Source organism: Heterodontus francisci, chromosome 24 (genome assembly GCF_036365525.1).
Source record: "Heterodontus francisci isolate sHetFra1 chromosome 24, sHetFra1.hap1, whole genome shotgun sequence".
Taxonomy (NCBI): domain Eukaryota; kingdom Metazoa; phylum Chordata; class Chondrichthyes; order Heterodontiformes; family Heterodontidae; genus Heterodontus; species Heterodontus francisci.
Genome location: NC_090394.1, coordinates 73,000,061 through 73,020,811, shown reverse-complemented (window position 1 = coordinate 73,020,811; position 20,751 = coordinate 73,000,061).

Below are 20,751 nucleotides of genomic sequence, written 5' to 3'. Positions count from 1 at the left end.
GACACGACGTTTGGCACCAGTATGGCTGCAGGAACTGCCGGAAACATGCCAAAGGTGACACATGACCGCCTACGGGGTTCCGCTCCGGATTTTCTGTTAGGGTTTACTCCCTTAGCCTGTCTCATCGACAGGTTTGCGTCTGCCTGCAATGAATTTGGCCTAACCATCAGCCTCAAGAAAACGAACATCATGGGGCAGGATGTCAGAAATGCTCCATCCATCAATATTGGCGACCACGCTCTGGAAGTGGTTCAAGAGTTCACCTACCTAGGCTCAACTATCACCAGTAACCTGTCTCTAGATGCAGAAATCAACAAGCGCATGGGTAAGGCTTCCACTGCTATGTCCAGACTGGCCAAGAGAGTGTGGGAAAATGGCGCACTGACACGGAACACAAAAGTCCGAGTGTATCAGGCCTGTGTCCTCAGTACCTTGCTCTACGGCAGCGAGGCCTGGACAACGTATGCCAGCCAAGAGCGACGTCTCAATTCATTCCATCTTCGCTGCCTTCGGAGAATACTTGGCATCAGGTGGCAGGACTATATCTCCAACACAGAAGTCCTTGAAGCGGCCAACACCCCCAGCTTATACACACTACTGAGTCAGCGGCGCTTGAGATGGCTTGGCCATGTGAGCCGCATGGAAGATGGCAGGATCCCCAAAGACACATTGTACAGCGAGCTCGCCACTGGTATCAGACCCACCGGCCGTCCATGTCTCCGTTATAAAGACGTCTGCAAACGCGACATGAAATCGTGTGACATTGATCACAAGTCGTGGGAGTCAGTTGCCAGCATTCGCCAGAGCTGGCGGACAGCCATAAAGACAGGGCTAAATTGTGGCGAGTCGAAGAGACTTAGTAGTTGGCAGGAAAAAAGACAGAGGCGCAAGGGGAGAGCCAACTGTGCAACAGCCCCAACAAACAAATTTCTCTGCAGCACCTGTGGAAGAGCCTGTCACTCCAGAATTGGCCTTTATAGCCACTCCAGGCGCTGCTTCACAAACCACTGACCACCTCCAGGCGCGTATCCATTGTCTCTCGAGATAAGGAGGCCCAAAAGAATATCTATACCCCAGTATATCTATACCAGTATATCTGCCAGTATATCTGCCAGTATATCTATACCCCAGTATATCTATACCCCAGTATATCTGCCAGTATATCTATACCCCAGTATATCTGCCAGTATATCTATACCCCAGTATATCTATACCAGTATATCTGCCAGTATATCTATACCCCAGTATATCTATACCCCAGTATATCTATACCAGTATATCTGCCAGTATATCTATACCCCAGTATATCTATACCCCAGTATATCTATACCAGTATATCTGCCAGGATATCTATACCCCAGTATATCTATACCCCAGTATATCTATACCAGTATATCTGCCAGTATATCTATACCCCAGTATATCTATACCCCAGTATATCTATACCAGTATATCTGCCAGGATATCTATACCCCAGTATATCTATACCCCAGTATATCTATGCCAGTATATCTATACCCCAGTATATCTATACCCCAGTATATCTATACCAGTATATCTGCCAGGATATCTATACCCCAGTATATCTATACCAGTATATCTGCCAGTATATCTATACCCCAGTATATCTATACCCCAGTATATCTATGCCAGTATATCTATACCCCAGTATATCTATACCCCAGTATATCTATACCAGTATATCTGCCAGTATATCTATACCCCAGTATATCTATACCCCAGTATATCTATGCCAGTATATCTATACCCCAGTATATCTATACCCCAGTATATCTATACCAGTATATCTGCCAGTATATCTATACCCCAGTATATCTATACCCCAGTATATCTATGCCAGTATATCTATACCCCAGTATATCTATACCCCAGTATATCTATACCAGTATATCTGCCAGTATATCTATACCCCAGTATATCTATACCCCAGTATATCTATGCCAGTATATCTATACCCCAGTATATCTATACCAGTATATCTGCCAGTATATCTATACCCCAGTATATCTATACCCCAGTATATCTATACCAGTATATCTGCCAGTATATCTATACCCCAGTATATCTATACCCCAGTATATCTATGCCAGTATATCTATACCCCAGTATATCTATACCCCAGTATATCTATACCAGTATATCTGCCAGGATATCTATACCCCAGTATATCTATACCAGTATATCTGCCAGTATATCTATACCCCAGTATATCTATACCCCAGTATATCTATGCCAGTATATCTATACCCCAGTATATCTATACCCCAGTATATCTATACCAGTATATCTGCCAGGATATCTATACCCCAGTATATCTATACCAGTATATCTGCCAGTATATCTATACCCCAGTATATCTATACCCCAGTATATCTATGCCAGTATATCTATACCCCAGTATATCTATACCAGTATATCTGCCAGGATATCTATACCCCAGTATATCTATACCAGTATATCTGCCAGTATATCTATACCCCAGTATATCTATACCCCAGTATATCTATACCCCAGTATATCTATACCCCAGTATATCTATGCCAGTATATCTATACCCCAGTATATCTATACCCCAGTATATCTATGCCAGTATATCTATACCCCAGTATATCTATACCAGTATATCTGCCAGTATATCTATACCCCAGTATATCTATACCCCAGTATATCTATACCCCAGTATATCTATACCCCAGTATATCTATACCCCAGTATATCTATGCCAGTATATCTATACCCCAGCACCAATCAGGAAGGGAGGGAAGTAATTGTGGTTTTTTTAAAAAGGAAGAAGACAATAGAGAATAATTGAAATTAGATAAAAGTAAGGATGAAATAATGAAAATTAAGAGGGAAGACTGATCATTCAGTTGTATTTTGAAATAATATATTTTTTTTAGAAGCAATTCTGGTTCAGGGTTTCCAAATCACTCCAGTATTAGCATTTGCTTCAGTGTCATACTCTGCAGGCTGGGAAATGGCCAGGGTAGGTGGCTGGATTGAATCATCGTTGTCTAGCGAGGCTTCCATGTAATTTGACCTTTGCAGATCCAATTGTGCCGGAAAAAATTCCCTTCTCCATTATTGTCACTTGTCACTTTAATGAGCACACGTACACAAGAACTCAATTAATCCATCAGTATCAATCAGTGTCAGACACTCACTTTAAGAAACCAACATCTCAGTGGGCTGGAGTAGATAATTGTAACCGCGCGAGAAGCACATTAAACCTGAGGCATCCAGAACTATTTTTTTAATTGTGAAAGACCAAAGTCCTGCTGTGTAAGGCAGTAGCAAAGCTGTAAAGGGTAACAGGAAAAAGTGGAGGTAAATTAGGAAGTAGAGAGGCATCAATGCTGAGCCTGTCTTTTAAAAAAATCTGAAAATTATATTGGAATAGGAAGACTGAAGTAGCCAAGAATGTTGCAATCTCTGGAAAGCAATGAAGAAGTGGAGCATTGTGAAATTCAATTGCAACTCAGTGAGGATGTAGGGGAGAGGGACAGTGTGTAGAATGACATATAGAAAGACAAAGAGAAGAAAGTTGAGAGTGGCACCTGGTGGGCAATGTGATATGTCGGGGTCTTCTGCTCTGGTCACCCAAGGGACCAGCTAGGTAAGCCATAATCCACAGGTGGACATTATATATGTGAGTTACTGATCACCTGCACCACACAGACTGCAGCAGTTCAAGGAGGTGGCTCGTCATCACCTTCTCAAGGGCAATTTAGTGATGGACAATAAATGCTGGCCTTGCTCGCATCCTGTGAATGAATAAAAAAACTAACGTTGTGTGCACTTTGACTGACGTGATGATATGTAAATGTGTACACGTATATATCAAAATCTTTCATTTTAATAGAGATATAATTGTACGATTGCCGGAATGTTGTCAGGGCCCATAGCCTTTGCAGTATCCAGTGCCTTCAGCCATTTTTTGATATCATGTAGAGTGAATCAGATTCGCACAAGACTGGCATCTGTGATGCTGCGGACCTCAGGAGGAGTCTGAGATGAATCATCCACTTGGCACTTCTGGCTGAAGGTGGATTCAATTGTTTCAGCCTTCTCTTTTGCACTGATGTGCTGGGCTTCCCCATCGTAGAGGATGGGAATATTTGTGGAGACTCCTCCTCCTATCAGTTGTTTAATTGTCCACCACCACACACGACTGGATGTGACAGGACTGCAAAGGCGGTAGCTGGTACTTAGCCGGAGGTTTCCTTGCCCATGTTTCACCTGATGCCATGATACTTCATGGGGTCCGGAGTCGATGTTGAGGACTCCCAGGGCAACTCCCTCCCAACTATATATCACTGTGCCGCCACCTCTGGTGGGTCTGTCCTGCCGGTGGGACAGGACATACCCAGGGATGGTGATAGTGGTAAAAACAGAATGTGCTGGAAATACTCAGCAGATATGGCAGCATCTGTGGAGAGAGAAGCAGCTTTAATGTTTCAGGTCTGTTGCTTGACTAGTCTGTTTGACAGCTCTCCCAATTTTGGCACAAGCTCCCAGATGTTAGTAAGGAGGACTTTGCAGTGTTGACAGGGCTAGGATTGCCATTGTCGTTTCTGTTACCTAGGTCAATGCTGGGTGGCCTGTCTGGATTCATTCCTTCTCTTAGACTTTGTAGCGGTTTGATACAACTGAGTGCCTTGCTAGGCCATTTCAGAGGGCATTTAAGAGTTAACCACATTGCTGTGGATCTGGAGTCACATGTAGGCCAGACCAGGTAAGGACAGAAAATTTCCTTCCCCAAAGGACATTAGTAAACCAGATAGGTTTTTACAACAATTGACAATGCTTTCATGATCACCACTAGACTAGCTTTTAAATTCCAGATTTATCAATTGAATTCAAATTCTACCATCTGCTGTGGTGGGATACAAAACCATCTCCTCAGAACATTAGCCTGGGGCTCTGGGTTATTAGTCTATAATGACATTACCACTATGCCACTGCCTCCCCTTAGTCATCCCTTCTTAGTTGAATTTAATTTCTTTGTACATGTTGTATGCCAGTTTTCATCATGATTCTGTTGATTGTTTTATAGTTGTACAATTGTATTTTCAGGCAAACGTCCCACCTGCCAAGACTGAGGCACACGTTATTTTGCCACAAGAACAGTAAAACTTAAATTTGCAAGCCCCTGACTGGAAAGACATTTGCATAGTAACAGACAGTGTTGGAACAATGAGGAACCAGTCCCTGCCCCAAAACACAAAAGAGACCTGGTCAAACCAGTTGGTCACGTGACCACCTGCTAGCCAACTAGGGGAGTTTTAAATTGGAAAAATAGTGTTTGAAATGAGTAAGCCGTGTGCTCCGGGTTGGAACAGAACCTTTCTCTCCAGTCCTGCCTGCCTCCATCTCTTTCCCATGGAACTGAATCTTGTGAAAACATGTGAACTTCAAAGAGAGAAAAGTCTCCTATGTGAACAAGGTTTAAGAAGAACACTGGGCCCCGATGATCAGCAAAACTACCTAAAATCAAGTGAGCTCGAAGCACAGTAAACAAGAAACTCTTCTGATATTGCCTCAAACCCCTGTCTACTATATTTTCCTCTTCTCTTTTCTGTCTCTATCTGCATGTGTATCTTACGTGTGCATGCTAGCGTGGGCGTTGCGCATATCCATAGGCATGAACCGTATTAGAGTTGAAGTTTTAATAAACTTCACTTTTCTCCCTTAAACCTGAGAAAAGCTGGTGTGTTGGTTTCTTTGCCTTATAATTGGAAAGCTGTGAACAAAGATTCACAAAAAGGGGGAGCTCAAAACATAGAGCATTTAAAAATAAAACCCTGTTACAATAAAACCAGGTAAAGACAGCAAAAGACCCCTAGACACATTTCTCACCTGGTTGTAACAATATTAAGTAGATTATGGGTTCCAGTTGCTATGGAGACAGATCGAAAATGGATTACGAATGAAGAGAGCAATCGCCGAGAAAAGGAAATCAAAATGGTAAAAAGGGTAGAGGAGCAAAGAGTCTTTGGAGCTGAGGTGCACACATTTTTAAAATGAGGAAGACAACTTGGTGAAAGAAGCAGCATATAGGATCCTAGGTTCGATAGGAGGCGAGGGGTTCAAGAGCAAAGAGGAAAGGCTAAACTGATACTAATTATCAGTTAGGCCACAGTTACAATACTATGTCCAATCCTGGGTAACTTACCTCAGGAAGGATGCCAAGGCCATGAAGAGGATGTAGAACAGGTTAGCTAAAACGAACCCCAAAAATGACAGAATTGTTACAGTGCAGAAGGAGGCCATTCGGCCCACCGTGTCCGTGCTGGCTCTCTGAAAGAGAAGCTTACTCTGTTCCATTCCCCCGTCTTCTCCCTGTAACCATGCACATTCTCCCTTTTCATATAACTGTCTAATTTCCTTTCCTGGGAGGGCTGTCCCACAGACGAGTCAAGCAACATACCTGAAACATTAACTCTGCTTCTCTCTCCACAGAGGCGGCCAGACCTGCTGAGTATTTCCAGCACTTGCTGTTTTTACCACCATCACCATCCCTGGGTAGGTCCTGCCCGACTGGCAGGACAATAGGAAAATGACTGGCTTTGGTTATCGGGAAAAACTAGGTAAATTTGAACAAGGAGCATTACATACCCGGAAACCCAGGGATAGGCCGGGGATATGAGGTGGCAGATTAACCATGATCTTGTTGAATAGCAGAGCAGGCTCCAGGGGCTGTTTGACCCACTCCTGCTCCTATTTCTTATGAACATATTGCCTCAGTAAATCTTACAAACAATGTATAAAATGCTGAAATAGTCACCAAAAAGCTGACATCTCACAAACATACAATACAATATAAAAATACTTAAGCAATAAAAATGTAAAGTAAAATACAAACACATCAGCAACTCTGCTGATGTATGGAGACTTCTTATGATAGGAACATGGTCAGATTTGCAGCATTATTTTGGAGTTGATCTTGTTCCACATGAATTCTGCTTGTTCAGAATAATTATTAGAATTGAGGCTGACAGGTGGGATTACTGGTAAAAATCCATAATTGGCTTCAGTTAGTGGCCAAAATACAAAATACTAATGTGATCTCTGGATAGAGGATAATTACATTGAATTCTACTGACTCTTGGTCAGGCCTGTGAACTACAGCCACTGTAGACAAGTGCCTATGTTATGCAGTGTTTGTAAACACTTTGTAAATCCCTGTGTCTGCGTGGGTTTCCGCCGGGTGCTCCGGTTTCCTCCCATCTCCAAAAAACTTGCAGGTTGATAGGTAAATTGGCCATTCTAATTGCCCCTAGTGTAGGTACGTGGTCGGAGAATGGTGGGGATGTGGTAGGAAATATGGGGTTAATGTAGGATTAGTATAGATGGGTGGTTGTTGGTCGGCACAGACTTGGTGGGCCGAAGGGCCTGTTTCAGTGCTGTATCTCTAAATAAATAAAATAAATAAATAAATAAACAGTCTTGATCATACAGAGATTATCATTAACAGTTACTCAGTCTATATAGAAATTGCAGCCATTGTACAGAGAATCACAGTCACCACACTGTAAGGATCATACAGTCATTGTACATTGTCTGGAGGTGAAGAGGGAGAGGAGTTGGAGAGAAAGAGGAGGAGAGGAGGGCAGAAGCACAGGGATGGGGAGAGGGAGAGGAAGGGGGAGAGGAGGTGGAGTGGGAGGTGAGGTGGAAAAGGACAGGGGGAGAGGAGGGGCAGAAATACAGGGAAGGTGAGAGTGAGAGGAAGGGGGAAATTGATGGGAGGGGTTGAAGGAGGGGGAGGGAGGGGGAGGGAGGGGGAGGGGTAGAGGTATGGGAGAGGGAGAGGAAAGGAGGACATGGGGGAGGAGGGGAGATGGAGGTGGGAGAGGAGAGGGGAGGGAGAGTGAGAGGAGGGAGGGGAAGAGCAAGAATATTGTACTGTTGATTGGAACCCAAACTATAAGTATTGGTCAATAATTTAATGTTATTACTGCTTTGGGCTGGACCCTGTGTAATAAATCCTTCCTCAGTATGAATTTCCATTGGAAACAGAGGTCATCAATCACAAATTATCAAACATTTCATCGGGTTTGTAACGTTAGTTAATTTACACAGTGAACTCAATGTAATATGTGGCTCACAAGACATTGTATTCACCAAGCATCAGGCGCGTTTTCATACAGTCACATTTTGTTATCCCATTCACTGGTTTCAGGGCAGACGCTGAAATTTAGAAGGTAATGTAGATTCTCCCCCTCCCCCCACAACACCCAGCAGCTTTAATGAATGGAAATACGAGGTTTTCGAACCACACAGACTCACAGCATTGAAATATGGCGTTGAATGCTTCTTGAGTCAACTGACACATATCTTTCCCTTTGTTTCACAATGGCTTTGAGAAATCGAACACTTGCAAAGCTGAATTCCACTCCATTACACAACTTAATTTATTTACAGTGTAATCTGCTTTACGTCGCCCATGGGAGTCTGTTAAATGGCTGAAAGTTTTTTAAAAATACACGTGCACAGCCAAATATTAACCAGAAATAGATTCTAGCTCCCAATAAATTATCCAAATGGATAGCGACTGCTTTCCAAAGTAGGTGAATCTAGAGATTCAGGTTAATGTTTGTTAGCTCTCGCTCCAGCAAGATGGCGATTTTAAAATTCGCATCCTTGTTTTCAAATCCCTCCCTGGCCTCGCCCCTCCCTATCTCTGTAATCTCCTCCAGACCCACAACCCTCTGAGATATCTGCGCTCCTCTAATTGTGGCCTCTTGTGTATCCCTGATTTTAATCACTCCACCCGTGGAGGCCGTGCCATCAGCTGCCTGGGCCTAAGCTGTGGAATTCCCTCCCTCACCCTCTCGACCTCTCTCTCTTCCTTTAAAATGCTCCTTAAAACCTACTTGTTGACCAAGCTTTTGGTCACCTGTCCTAATATCTCTTGATGTGGCTCATTGTCAAATTTTGTTTGATAACGCTCCTGTGAAGTGCTTTGGGACATTTTACTACATTTAAGGCACTATATAAATGCAAGTTCTTGTTGCTGTTGCTGCTGCGATGCCTTGGGGTGGTTGAACAGCCTCCTGATGTACAATGTCTTGATGTGCACGTGAAGAATGGCCAATTCCATAAGATACCGGAGGGCTGCTGTTGCCAGCGGCAATGTCTCCGGGAGAGGACGCAAGAAAATTGACCAAAAATGTGTTGAAAGACTTTGGAATGTAGGAACAGTAGGAGGCCATTCAGCCCCTCGAAGCTGTTCTGTTATTCAATTAGATCACAGATGATCTGCACCTCGACTCTATTTATCCACCTTTGCTCCATATCTCGTGATACTCTTACCCTTCAAAAATCTAACAATCTCCACCTTGAAAGCTCCAATTGATCCTCAGCCTCGACAGCAACACTGGGGGAAAGGGTTCCCGATTTCCACGGCCCTTTGTGCAACAAAAATGCTTCCTGATTTCACTCCTGGTTCTAATTTTAAAGTTTCGCCCCCTTGTTCGGGATTCCCCTACTAGGGGAAATACATTTTCTCTATCCTATTGAATCATTCTGAAGACCTCGATTAGATCACCCCTCAAACTTATAAATTCCAAGGGAAGGAGTTTTTATTTTGACTCATATAGATACTAAATTCTTTTTTTTTCTTTGGCCTCCTTGTCTCGAGAGACAATGGGTAAGCACCTGGAGGTGGTCAGTGGTTTGTGGAGCAGCGCCTGGAGTGGCTATAAAGGCCAATTCTAGAGTGACAGACTCTTCCACAGGTGCTGCAAGATAAAATTGGTTGTCGGGGCTGTTACACAGTTGGCTCTCCCCTTGCGCTTCTGTCTTTTTTCCTGCCAACTGCTAAGTCTCTTCGACTCGCCTCTCTTTGGCCCGACCTTTATGGCTGTCCGCCAGCTCTGGCGATTGCTGGCAACTGACTCCCACGACTTGTGGTCAATGTCACAGGACTTCATGTCGCTTTTGCAGACGTCTTTAAAGCAGAGACATGGACGGCCGGTGGGTCTGATGCCAGTGGCGAGCTCGCTGTACAATGTGTCTTTGGGGATCCTGCCATCTTCCATGTGGCTCACATGGCCAAGCCATCTCAAGCGCCGCTGATTCAGTAGTGTGTATAAGCTGGGGATGTTGGCTGCCTCGAGGACCTCTGTGTTGGAGATACGGTCCTGCCACCTGATGCCAAGGATTCTCCAGAGGCAGCGAAGATGGAATGCGTTGAAATGTTGCTCTTGGCTGACATACATTGTCCAGGCCTTGCTGCCGTAGAGCAAGGTACTGAGGACACAGGCTTGAAACACTCATACTTTTGTGTTCCGTGTCAGTGCGCCATTTTCCCACACTCTCTTGGCCAGTCTGGACATAGCAGCAGACACCTTTCCCATGCGCTTGTTGATTTCTGCATCAAGAGACAGGTTACTGGTGAAAGTTGAGCCTAGGTAAGTGAACTCTTGAACCACTTCCAGAGCGTGGTCGCCGATATTGATGGATGGAGCATTTCTGACGTCCTGTCCCATGATGTTCATTTTCTTGAGGCCGATGGTTAGGCCAAATTCATTGCACGCAGCTGCAATCCTGTCAATGAGACTCTGCAGACGCTGTTCTGTGTGAGATGTTAATGCAGCATCGTCAGCAAAGAGGAGTTCCCTGACGAGGACTTTCCGTACTTTGGCCTTCGCTCTAAGACGGGCAAGATTGAATAATCTGCCACCTGATCTTGTGTGGAGGAAAATTCCTTCTTCTGAAGACTTAAATGCATGTGAGAGCAGCAGGGAGAAGAAGATCCCAAACAGTGTAGGTGCGAGAACACAGCCCTGTTTCGCACCACTCAGGATGGGAAAGGGGTCTCATGAGGCTATGCTGAATTGTGCCTTTCATATTGTCATGGAATGAGGTGATGATACTTAGTAGCTTCAGTGGACATCCGATCTTTGTTATTAGTCTGAAGAGACCATGTCTGCTGATGAGGTCAAAGGCTTTGGTGAGATCTATGAAAGCAACGTAGAGGGGCATCCGTTGTTTGTGGCATTTCTCCTGTAGCTGGCGAAGGGAGAACATAATGTCAATGCTGGATCTCTCTGCTCGAAAGCCGCACTGTGCCTCAGGGTAGACACGCTCAGCCAGCTTCTGGAGACTGTTTAAAACGACTCGAGCAAAGACTTTCCCCACTATGCTGAGCAGGGAGATTCCACTGTAGTTGTTGCAGTCACCACGGTCACCCTTGTTCTTATAGAGGGTGATGACATTGGCATCGTGCATGTCCTGAGGTACTGCTCCCTCATCCCAGCACAGGCAAAGCAGTTCATGGAGTGCTGAGAGTATAGCAGGCTTGGCACTCTTGATGATTTCAGGGGTAATGCTGTCCTTTCCAGGGACTTTTCCACTGGCTCGAGAATTGATGGCATCACCGAGTTCCGATTTTGTTGGCTGTTCATCCAGCTCATCCATGACAGGGAGAGACTGGGCTGCATTGAGGGCGGTATCAGTGACAACATTTTCCTTGGAGTACAGTTCTAGGTAGTGCTCAACCCAGCGGTCCATTTGCTTGTGTTGGTCAGTGATCATTTCCTGATTTAGACTTGAGGGGGGGGCGATCTTCTTGATGGTTGGCCCAAAAGCTCTCTTAATGCCATTTCCGGTGTCGGAGGCCAGCTGAATACGACTGCATAGATGTTGCCAGTAGTCGTTTGCACAGCGCCTGGCTGTTCCGTGTGCAGCGCTTCTGGCGGCTTTAAATGCTAAGGATGATAACTCACTGGGGGCTTTCTTGTAGTTCAGATACTAAATAGAATCACAGAATTGAAAAACTCTGCAGATTAAGTATGAGGCCATAATTAGGATAGATACTCACATGTAAAATGTAGGCAGTGGGTGTTTACAGGAGTGGCCCAGGTGGGAAAGCTGTGAGACTGGAAGAGTTTTTTAAGAGTTTTACAGCTGACCTGTTAATTAGAGGCAGACTCCCAACAGTAGGTGCATTTTAAAGCTCTCGCAAGGAGACCAATCAAACAGTCTGATGTCATGAAAGGCCAGCACATAAAGATACTCAACAGCAATAAAATACATTTACTGCCATATTAGTCAGACTAATAAAAAGCTTTAAAAGGCTAATTGTACAGATATAACTGCTGTGGTGGTACACAGATGTGCAATGCACTTAGAGAGATTCCATTTTCTCTCATAATTCTGTCTAATTCCTATTCCACTCATCTCCTGGCTAGCACCCCACCTTGGCAAACTTGAGCTCATCGAAAACTCTGCTACCCCAATTCTAACTTGCATCAAGGCCCGTTCACCCACCACTGTGTGCTCGCTGATCTACATTGACTCCTGGTCCAACAACACATCGATTTGAAAATCCTTATCCTTCTGTTCAAATCCCTCCATCGCCTCACACCCCCTCTCCCTTGCACTGTAAACCCCTCCAGCCCAGAATCCACCGCGACCTCCGCACTCCTCCTGCGCATCCCCGATTTTAATCGCTCCACCACTGGTGGCGGTGCCTTCAGCTACCTGAGCCCCAAGCTCTGGAATTCCCTCCCTAAGCCTCTCCACCTCTCTCCCTTCCTCCCCTCTTTTAACTTGTTCCTTAAAATCTAGCTCTTTGACTGAACTTTTTGTCACATGGGGATATCTCTTTCTTTGGCTCAGTGTCAAATTTTGTTTAATAATGCTTGAGAAGTGCCTTGGGGTGTTTTACAAAGTTAAAGGTGCTATATAAATGTAAGTAGTTGTTGTAGATGTTTACATGGAATTCATTCACCAAACCAAAGGTAATTTTATCTTAACCCATTGGATGGAATTCGGATGGATTGGGATGGTTTCAGATGGATTGGGAGGGTTTGGGATGAATTGGGGAGATTGGGGGGGAGTAGGCAGGATTTTGAGTGTAGTTATTGTTATAATGTAGGAAATGCAACAACCAATTTCTGCACAGCAAGATCCCACAAACAGCAACGTGATAATGACCGGATTCATCTGTTTTTAGGTGTTGGTTGGAACCAAAAGAAAATGGGGGGAAAAGAAAACACACAATCTTTTTTTAATGCCCCTTTGATATTTTTCTCATGGATGCTGGGCATCTGGAGACTCCAGCGAGAGTTGGCAACTGGACTTCAGCTAGATTGTAATAGCTTTGCTTTTATCGAGCTGAGCTGATACTCACTAACAGGAAACGACTTCTCATTGCAAGTCCAGACCCATTTCCATCTCAAACACATTTTTGCGATCAAATTAAATAGTGGCAGCCTCACAGAATGGGCTGACTATGTTATACTCTTCGGTGATGCCATGCGTGTATTGGCAGATTGTGGAAAGATGCAGGATAATAAACATCTGGGCTTACCAGGCTTGAAAGGTATCCATAACTGCTGGTGTTGTCCATTAAGAGTTCACAATATCTTTCATTGGCAGAACGAACAGAGAGCTTAACGTCCTATGGGCACATTACTGGGCATGTTCTGTGATTGCAAAAAATGCGAGACAAAAATCTATGACTGTCAGTCATGGCTCAGTGGGTCGCACTCTGGGCTCTGAGTCAGAAAGTTAAGGGTTTAAGCCCCACTCCAAAACTTGAGCCCCAAAATCTAGGCTGACACTCCAGTGGAGTAGTAAGGGAGTGTTCCAATATTGGAGGTGCTATCTTTTGGATGAAATATTAAACCAAAGCTTCGTCTGCCCTCTCTGGTGGACATAAATGATTACACCATTTTGAAGAAGGAGGTCTCCCCAGTGTCCTGGCCAATATTTATCCCTCAACCAAGACCTAAAAACAGATTATCTGGTCACTATTACATTGCTGTTTGTGGGAGCTTGCTGTGCACACATTGGCTGCCACATTTTCTACATTACAACAGTGACTACACTTCAAAAAGTGGAAAGAGGGGTAGAGAGGCGGAAAGGTTTATGGAGGGAATTCCAGAGCTTAGGGCCCAGGCAGCTGAGGGCACAGCCGGCTGGTGGAGTGATTAAAATCAGGGATGCTCGGGAGGCTGGAATTATAGGAACATAGGAGCAAGAGTAGGCCATTTGGCCCTTCGAGTCTGCTCCGCCATTTGATAAGATCAAGGCTGATCTTAGATGAACACAGATATCTCAGAGGGTTGTGGGGTTGGAGGAGATTACAGAGATAGAGTGGGGAAAGGCCATGGAGGCATTCAAAAACAAGGATGAGTATTTTAAAATCAAGGTGTGGCTGGACTGGGAGCCAATGTAGGGGCGATAGATGTCTGGAGGTCGGTGTGAGTTAGTAGTGTTTTGGATCAGTTCAAGTTTATGTAGAGTGAAAAGATGGCCGGCCAGGATTGTGTTGAAATAGTCAAGTCTAGAGATAACAAAGACATGAATGAGGGTTTCAGCAATAGATGAGCTGAGACAGGGATGAAGTCAGATGGAGGTGAAAGTTTCTCAAAAAATTCCATGATAGATACAGAGTAGAACTCCCTTCACTCTGTCCCCACAGGTACCTTAGGCTCGATCTCAGACAATTACCATCGGCAACCCATATACCACCTGAACAGAGGGAAAACCTGTGGTCACAGTCATGTTCAAGCAGGTCTTGCAAAAGCTCTGCTGGCAAACACCTGTAGTTTGGAAATCTCAGACTGTAAAAGAAAGATTCGCATTTACATGGCACCTTTCACATCCTCAGGACTTCCCAAATCACTTTACAGCCCATGAAGTACTTTTTGAATTTTAGTCACAGCTGTAATGTAGGAAATGCAGCAGCCAATTTGTGCACAGCAAGCTCCCACAAACAGCAATGTGATAATGACCAGATCATCTGTTTTTTTTTAAAGCAATGTCAGTTAAAATATAACGATTGACCAGGATGCCTGGAAAAACGTCACTGTTCGCCATGGGATGTTTTATGTTCACCTGAGAGAGCAGACAGGGCCTGTGTTTAACTCCTCATCCAAAAGACGGCACCTCCTACAGTGCAGCACTCCTTCAGTAATGCAGTGGAGTGTCAGCCTGTGGTAGTGTCAATCTCTGGACTGGGACTGTGGGCCCAAAACTTTCTGACTCAGAGGCAAGAGTACTACCCACTGAGCTCAGGAGAGTCCCCATAAAAATCTTCCCTGGGTGGGTTGTGGGGAGGCCCAGACAATCTGCTGTCCCAGAAATGGGGTCTCCATGAAAGGGAGGCAAGATAAACAGGAAGTAGAGCAACACTGGTACTTGTAATGTGGGTGGTTTGAGATGTAAGGAATTATAATCATCCTCTCTTTTTATGTCAGAGTCTGTCGTTAATAAATTCTAAAGTGGAACCATGTGTGGGAACAGTAAAAGCTATAACCTTTTACATGTAAGAAAAAGTAAGCGATCCATTATTTTAAATTGAGTACATGCACTAGACAATGACTAGAATAGACAGAGCTCTTGCTGATTCCTTGCACCCAGGGCAAGTCAAGTGTTTGTGACACCAACACTAAATCTGCACATAATTAGCTACATGAGTACAATCTACTCTGAACCCGTTGCTTTGTAATAAAGCATTGCACCAAGTTACTTGGCGACGCTGACATCTCTAACCACTATCTAAGTATTCATGGCCTGTTTTGAAAACATGCATTGTGCAAGGGTTTTCTCAGGAAGGAAGGAGAATGTCATCCTATATGCATTGGCAGAAAACACAGCCCTGGTGGTAATATGTAAACATCAAGTCGCTTTACATGAAACACAACAGATGGCAATTATTATCCTGCTAAATCAACAGGAACTTCAAACAGTTGGCACGACAAACACCATGACTAGTGCTCGGACAAAGTGATAGAAATAATGTAAAAGCAAAATACAACAGATGCTGGAAATCCGAAATAAAAACAAAGTGCTGGAAATACTCAGCAGGCCTGGCAGCATCTGTGGAGAGAGAAGCAGAGTTAACGTTTCAAGGTCTGTGACCTTTGATCAGAACTGGCAAAGGTTAGAAAAGAATTAGGTTTTAAGCAAGTGAAGAGGGAGGTGGTGGTGGTTGGTGGGGAAGAGAACAAAAGGGAAGGTGTGTGATCGGGCAGAGGGCAGGAGAGATTAAATAACAAAGCTGTCCTGGGACAAAGGCAAAGAGTGTGTTAATGCTTGTGCTGAAAGACAAAGCATTAGGCCAGAGAGAGTGTTAATGGCAGAATAATGAGCAGCTCTGACAACATGAAAAACAGGCACATGGTTAAAAAAATAAAATAAAACAATAAAAAAGTAGAAAAACATAAAACAAGATCAGTCATGCTGTGAAATTGTTGAACTCAAGGTCGAGTCCACAGGGCTGTAGAGTGATAGAATTAAGGGATCATCACACACGTGTAGTTGATCAAACTCTCTTGACAATCTGGATTTCGGACCCTTCAATAAAAGCAAAATACTGCGGATGCTGGAAATCTGAAATAAAAACAAGAAATGCTGGAACCACTCAGCAGGTCTGGCAGCATCTGTGAAAAGAGAAGCAGAGTTAACGTTTTCGGGTCTTCGGAGTTCCGAAGAAGGGTCACTGACCCGAAACGTTAACTCTGCTTCTCTTTTCACAGATGCTGCCAGACATGCTGAGTGGTTCCAGCATTTCTTGTTTTTATTTCAGACTCTTCACTTGTGAAACAGACAGTACCTTCACTCTAAAACCCCTACACAGTATCGCGTCTCCTATTGTGTTGATGCTGGGCATGCTCGTGCCATTCACCAGGGTCACGTGCCTAGTAGGAGCCCAGCTTCACCGTGCCATGCTTACACTGGTCCTCTGTGTTATCTTGGGTATATTCAAGGCTTTAATGATGAATTTCAATCTGTGATGGTGATCAATGGAGTGGATGAGGCAATTCGTATCAAAACATTTTAAGGGGAAGCTCGATAAGTACATAATGGCAAAAGGAACAGAACAATATGCTGATAGGGTGAGATGAAGAGGAAATGGGAGGAGGCTCGTGTGGAGCATAGGAACATAAGAACAGGAGTAGGCCAATCAGCCCATCAAGCCTGCTCCGCCATTCAATATGATCATGGCTGATCAAATACCTCAACACCACTAGCCCATGCTATCCCTTGATGTGATTAGTATCCAGATATCTATTGATTTCTGTCTTGAACATGCTCAATGATTGAGCTTCCTCATGAGCTTCCTCAGCCCTCTGGGGTAGAGAATTCTAAGATTCACCACCCTCTGAATAATGAAATTCCTCCTCATCTCAGTCTTAAACGGCCTACCCCTTATTCTGAGACTCTGTCCCCTTGTTCTAGACTCACCAGCCAAAGGAAACATCCTATCCACATCTACCTTGTCACGCCCTGTATGAATTTTGTAAGTTTCAATGAGATCACCTCTCTTTCTTCAAAACTCTAGAGAATACAGGCCCAGTTTCCTCAATCTTTCCTTATAAGACAGTCCCGCCATCCCAGAGCATAGACCAGATGCGTTGAAAAGCCTCTTCCTGTGTTGTAAACACTGTTATTCCATGTAATATGATCAACTCCATATGTACCAATATGATTTCTTGATTCTTCAAACGTAGTGTTTGAAGTAAGGAGAAACATACTTGTGGCTTCCCTTCATTCTTTAATGGACCACATTACCATCAGCAGGTGCTTCAGTCAGCTAGTTGATGCAAACTGATCAAGTCTTCCAATCAGTGATAGATGGATCTCATTGACACTTGAACAAAAACACAATGGAGTGAGATTCTGGGGAAAATATTAGCCATTTTATAATTTTTGAACTAACTAAACCTGAAAAACAATTATAATGATTACTAAAGTCACCTTTTGACACCTTTGTTCTCAATAACTAAATTAATGGTCAGAAGAAATTTGTTTTTTCCCCCCATTGTTCTCTCTCTTCTCCATAAAATGCTGACTTGCAGTATAACGCAGCCTCGATTATCTCACCTAAGTGGCTACTCATCTTGCCTGAGCTCAGAGGGTCCTCATTTGATAATTGTTTGACTAGTGGGGGACGGAACAACAAACCAGGAACATCTCTCTCACCTAAACATCTACCTTCCAGCATGGATCAATGGATTGCAGATTTCAGCCCATTTCAGTGCAGGTCAATCAATGTACAAATACCAAAGTGTTATGTTTGTTATAGCAGGCAGTCCTCATGGGCACTGGGTGTTATACATGCTAATGGTGTGACCCTCAGGCTGGTCTAAGTGAAGTGATATCTGTCAGCAATGTGATGAACGGTTCACTGGCCTCTCAGTGCTGACAAATTGCAGAGGCATTTCTGCATAGTGATAATGGGCCTTTGCTACAGAGCCTACACAGTTTGTCATCAGCTACAACTTTTTGTGGCATTCGTCACACACTTTTGAAGCTGATTTTTTTTGGGTGACAGGCAGCAGTCTTTCTCCGTGCTTCAGGTTAGATGTCAGAATGACTCACCACGAAATGTAAGGAATGGCATGGTCATAAGTGAAACACTTGGAGAAACCTGGCTGTGATGTCACCCATTCTTTTTTAAGTAGTATATAATTCCACCAATAATGAAGAGAATCCAAAAACAAATACTACCCACATTCTGACTGGCCTGTTAAAGCAATGACCATCCCATTTCTGAAAATGGAAACAGAGCCTTAGAAGCAGTTCACTTGTATTAGATACTCCGCTTAAAGTGTCAGCGGTGGTTCAGTGGATAGAACTCTTGCACCTTAAGTTAGAAGGTTATGGGTTTAAGACTTATTTCAGAGAGTTGAGCCCATAATATAGGCTGTCAATTCAGTGCTGCACTGTTAATGGTGTTGTCCTTTGGGTGACGTGCTAATACTGAGGCTCCAGTCTATTCACTGGGGTACAGTATCATAGTGGTGAAGTTGCTGGACTAGTAATCCAGAAAACTAGACTAATGATCTCAAAGACATGATTTCAAATAGCAGTTAGGAAATTATTATTCAGTTAATTAAATAAATCTAATTGAAAGCTAGTATCAGTAATGGTGCTCTGAAACTATCATTGATTGTTGTAAAAACCCATCTGCTTCACTAATATCCTTTAGGGAAGGAAACCCAGTCTGGCCTAAATGTGATTCCAGACCCACAACAATGTGGTTGATTATTAACTGTCCTCTGAAATGACCTAGCAAGACATTCACTTGTATTCAAGAAGATGGCTCACCGCCACCTTCTCAAGGGCAACAAATGCTGCCCTTGCCAGTGATGCTCACATTGTGTGAATGAATAAAAAATAAATCATGTTAAAGAGCCCATCTGCCTATTTACAGACTCATCGGAATCTCATCCCTTGTACCATTAATATTTTTCCTCGTGTATTTCCTAATAAATGTTGTGACACCATGGGTCGCTTGTGGTTAAGTTAAACCGAGGCCCCGTCTGCCCTCTCAGATGGATGTAAAGGATCTCATAGCACGATTTCCCTTTCCTTTTCAAAGTCCTTGAACGTGTTGTCACCTCCCAAATTTGTTCCCACCTTTCCCGGAAATCCATATTTGAATCCCTCCAATCAGGTTTCTGTCCCTGCCACAGTACCAAAGCAGCTCGTATCAAAGTCACAAATGACGTCCTATATGACTGTGACAAAGAAAAACTTTCCCTCCTCATCCTTCTCATCCTGTCTGCACCCTTTGACACGGTTGACCACACCATCCTCCTCCAAGGCCTCTCCACTGTCGTACAACCGGGTGGGACCACTCTCACCTGGTTCCATTCTTATCTCTCTAATTGTAGCTGGAGAATCACTTTCAACGGCTTCTATTCTTGCTCCAACACCGTTAGATCTGGTGCTCCACAAGGATCAGTCCTTGACTCCCCTCCTCCTGTTTCTCATTTACATGTTGCCACTCGGCAACATTATCTGTTGTCAAACTATCGGACTGCTTATCCGACATCCAGTACTGGATGAGCAGAAATTTCCTCCAATTAAATATTGTGAAGATTGAAGACTGGTTTTGGTCTCCGATCCAAACTCCATTCCCTAGCTACCAACTCCATCACTCTCCCTGGCAACTGTCTGAGACTAAACCAGACTGTTCGTAACCTTGGTGTCATATTTGACCCTGAGATGAGCTTCCGACCACACATTTGTGCCATCACTAAGACCACCTTTTTCCACCTCCGTAGCATCACCTGACTTCTCCCTGTCTCACCCCATCTGCTGCTGAAACCCTCATCCGTGCCTTTGTTACCTCTGGACGTGACTATTCCACCGCACTCCTGACTGGTCTTCTATAGTCTACCCTCTGTAAACTTGAGGTCATCCAAAGCTCTACTGCCTGTGTTTTAACTTGCACCAAGTCCCATTCACCCATCACCCCTGTGCTTGTTGACCTACATTAGCTCCCAGTCAAGCAACTCTTTGATTTTAAAATGTTCATTCTCGTTTCCAAAGCCCTCCATGTCCTCGCCCCTCCCTATCTCTGTAATCTCCTCCAGCCCCACAAACCTCTGAGATATCTGCACTCCACTAATTCTATGCTCTTGAACATCTCCGATTTTAATCGTTCCACCATTGGTGGTCATGCCTTCCGTTACCTGGGCCCTAAACTCTGGAATTCCCTTCCTAAACCTCTCCACCTCACTTTCCTCTTTTAAGACACTCCTTAAAACCTACCTCTTTGACCAAGCTTTTGGTCATTTGACCTAATATCTCTTTATGTGGCTCAGTGTCATATTTTGTTTTATAATGATCCTGTGAAGCATCTTGGGATGTTTTATTACATTGAATGTGCTTTATAAATTTAAGTTGTATTTTAAAGAAGAGCAGGGGAGTTCTCCCCAGTGTCCAGGGCGATGTTTCTCCTTCGATCAACATCAC